Source organism: Crocuta crocuta, unplaced genomic scaffold, assembly GCF_008692635.1.
Source record: "Crocuta crocuta isolate KB4526 unplaced genomic scaffold, BGI_CrCroc_1.0 scaffold693, whole genome shotgun sequence".
Lineage (NCBI taxonomy): Eukaryota > Metazoa > Chordata > Mammalia > Carnivora > Hyaenidae > Crocuta > Crocuta crocuta.
In genome coordinates, this window is record NW_027527545.1 from 496,655 (window position 1) to 500,246 (window position 3,592).

The 3,592-nt window shown below is 66.3% G+C and overlaps 1 protein-coding gene across 1 annotated transcript in view; it reads left to right on the plus strand.

The window, feature by feature from the left end:
* The first annotated feature begins 33 nt into the window (after window positions 1-33).
* ADGRL1 (adhesion G protein-coupled receptor L1) overlaps window positions 34-3,592 on the plus strand; it is a 43,396-nt gene continuing 39,837 nt past the window's right edge. The window contains 1 exon segment of the mRNA XM_077765446.1: window positions 34-93. The gene's annotated coding sequence lies outside the window, so the exon portion shown is untranslated.

A 3,592-nucleotide genomic window follows, 5' to 3' on the forward strand; every position in this document is an offset into this window, starting at 1 on the left:
CCTCGGTTCCGGGAGATGTGCCGGGCGGGGGGCCGGGGTTCGCGGAGCCGCGGGAGAGACGCGCAGGGCCGACCCCGGAGCGGCGCCGGACAGGTGAGTGTCTGCGGGTCCGCGGCGAAGAGGACGCGGCACCTGGGCCAGGTGTGCGGGCCGAGGCGGGCAGGGGGGAGGAAGGGAGCCGAGGCCTGTCCGGGCCGCGAAGGGGGAGGGGATGCTGGAGCCGCGACTCACTGCACCTGAGCGGGAAGGGAGTCGGGGGGCGGCCTTGCACTTCGTATCCCCCAGCTTGGGGGTCAAGAGGGGCGGCCCCCAAGGAGGACTGGGGACGCGGGGGTGCGGGGGGGCGGCCGCGGGGTGCCCGGCGGGGGAAGGGGACCCAGAGTGTGCCCGCGCGTGGCTGCGTGTGCCCGCGCGCGCGCCAGCCTTTGTGGGGAAGCGGCGCGGCGGTGCCTGCGTGTCCCCGGTGCGTGTGCGCGCGGGTGCTTGGCGCCCTGTTTGTGTAGGTGTCTGGGTGTGAGCGGAGAGGGTGCGTGTGCGCGCCGCGCGCGGGCCCCGGCCCCCGGAGGAGCAGTGCCGAGGGCTGGCACCGCAGGACGCTGGGCTGGGGATGGCTTCTCCTCCGGGAGGCAGAGACGCGGTGGATGGGGAGGGGTCCGGCCGGGTGTCCGGCCGGCCGCAGCCCGGGGGTCACCGCTGTCAGGAGGTGTGCAGCCCGGCTGCGTCTTCTCTCTCTCTCTCTCTCTCTCTCTGGCACCCGGTTAAGCCTGGGAAGCTGTTGGGTTTGATCCACCCGGATTCGGGCTTTGGAGCCCTTCCTCTCCCCCAGGTGTTCACTGGGTAGAGCTATGGGGTTTCCACGGTCCTCCTCCCGTCCACGGAGGGTCCCGGGACGGGAGTCCAGACCAGAAGGGGGTGGAGAGCGCTATGGGTGGTGCTCCAGCCTCGGGCAGAAAAATGCCCCTGCAGGCAGTGGTCCACCGACACCCCCCTCCCCGCACTCAGGTGAAGACGGCACCCTGCTTGCACAGCCCCCACGCACAGCCCTGTCCCCCCTCGTTCGGTCTAGGTCAGCACCCAGCCCCATCCCTGCCCAGCCCCTCACTGTAGCTTGCTGGCCCGTAAGCACTGCCCCCCATGACCCTCCCCTGGGGGTGGGGGGGACAGCTGCGTGGGGGTCCAGCCATCCCAGTCTTGAGGCAGGCCCCCCTTTCCCCCTGGCTCCCGCAGGACCCAGAGCCTGGGTTAGTCTGCCCACATCCAAACATGTGGTGTGCCTGGGGGAGCAGGGGGAGGGGTTCAAGATGGCTGCCAAGATGGCTGGTCGCCTCTCCGCCTCTCTGTCTGTTTCTCTCTCCCTCTCCCTCTCCCGCTTGCTCTGTTCCCTTCGCTGCTGCAGGAGTCACCGCAGAGAAGGGGTTGGACAGAGTGGGGACAGGTGTGGGGGATTCCTAAGGATGATGTCTGCTCTGGGCCTGTTGACCTCAATGCTGTTTGCTTCTTGGGGAGAGGCTGTTGGTCTCTGCTCTTCTTCCCAGCACCCCAGGGGCCGGTGTGAGCTTGTAACCCGACCCCAGACCCCATCCCTTCAGCCCTGCTAACAGCTGGGGGCTCCCTGCCCTCCACCTGCTCTCCTAGGCCCAGCACCCTGAATTATCATTGGGATGGCTCAGGGGACCCTCCCCGGGACCCGGGTCAGGCCCCAGCTCCGGGGGCAGGTGACTTCTCTTTCCTCCCCACTCCCCACCCACTAATGCCAAATTTATTACTTAAAAGTAGGATGAAAACCGCGAGAATAAGAGAAGGAATACAACCTTCATTATCATATCGAGAAAATTATCCGTGATTTTCCTAACTAGCAATTTGCCTGCCATGCCGTTCAGAACTGACTTGCCCATTAATTACAGAGATGAAAAATCATCTGGAAAGCGGAAAAGGGAACTAATTCGATCCCTGGCTGGCGGCAGCGGCACCCCTGCACCGAGCCACATGCGTGTTCCCTCACATGTGAGCGCCCGCCCTCCTCCTGAGCCCGCCACCTTCCTCCTCTCCCTCGGTGACCTCCCGCAGGGGCTGAGCCCGCCCCATGCGTGTCGCCCCTGCGTGTCGCCCCTGCCCTCCCGGGCCTCCACAGGACACCCATCCCCACCCCCACTCTCGGGGAGCCGGCTTAGGGCACCCCTGCTGATGCCTCCCTTGTAGGCCCCAGTACCTGGGGAGGAGGTGGAAGGGAGACTCATGAAGCCGTTTCTATTCCCAGCCATGCCCCGGTGCCCTGGGGAACCTAGGAGGACAGCCCCCCCCACCGCCGCAGGTGTGTGGGGGAGGGGCTGGCCGGCTCCCTGGCTGCTCTGGAGTCTGGATCCAGCCCGGGTGCCTCCGCCTGTGAGAGCCGCCTGCATCTGGGGTTTGCATCCTCCTCACACCCCCAGGCTGGCGGGAGAGCATGAGCCCCAGCGTGGGCATCTGGTGGTGGGGGGTGCTGATCCCCGGGGGCTGTGCTGCTTGGCTAGAGTGGGTACCCCTAGTGGGGAGGAAGAGGAGCGGGATCCCCGCCGTCCCCACCCGCTGGCTGGCGGTGGGGGGGGCCGGAGCTCCGGGTCTCTGCTCCCTCCTACCTCTCCGGCCGGCTGCCTGGCCAAGGACGAGGTTCTGGTTTCACTGTGGGCTCCTGTCAAGGGTCCGATTTCCAGCTGCCAGACACTTCCCCTCTCCCAGACCCCTCTTGGGGGGGGGGGGGTGTTCCCTGGGTCTGGAGTCTGGCCCTGGCTGCCGCGACCCTGCGAGCTGTCCTCCTGGGCTGGGTGTCGGCCACCCCCGCGACAGGGACGAGCAGGGGCCCGGGCCCGGGCTCAGAGCCTGGCGGGGATGGGGGTGTCTCCCCGCCCCCAGAATCCAGTCCTCCGTCACATGTCTGTGTGTGATTTGGATGGTGACCTGGCTACGTCCGTGTGTGATCACGTGTCCAACAGGCCCGTCCAGCGTTTGCACGGGTGTCCCGTGTGCCGGCGTTGGTGACTTTTGCAGAGCGGGCGACACCGTGCTTGTCTGTGGCTCCCCACGGCACGGGGGCAGGGGCCTGCCTCCCATGCCCCGGAAGGCATGTGCCCGGGTGTGCACACGCGAGGCTTCGCGCCACGGGGCTGGGGGCACCTTTTCGTGCAGTCTGCTGGCCGTGCGACGGGGACAGTGCCCTTCCTGGAGCTCACAGGCCGGCAACATGTAGGGATTTCAGTCCAGGGGCCTGTATTACAGGACTTGCGGAGAAGGTTGCCATCTCCCTTCTAGGTGGCCAGGGTCCCGGCTGAGGAGGGACAGCCCCAGAGTCGGCAGGTGGCAGCCCCTGGGTCCAGATAATACATGGCACTGGGGCATCTTGCGGTTTGGTCCCGCGTGAACTTCCCCCTCACCTCATCCCCTGCACTCTCTCTTGCCTCGCTATTCCACCAACATGTTAAGTATAGTTCTACCCCAGGGCCTTTGTACTGGCTGTTCTTCTACCTGGGACCCCCACCCAGACATCCACAAGGCTTTTGCTTCTTCACCCTCTTCAGATGTCACCCCCCTCCCTGTAACCTTTACCCCACTCAGCCTG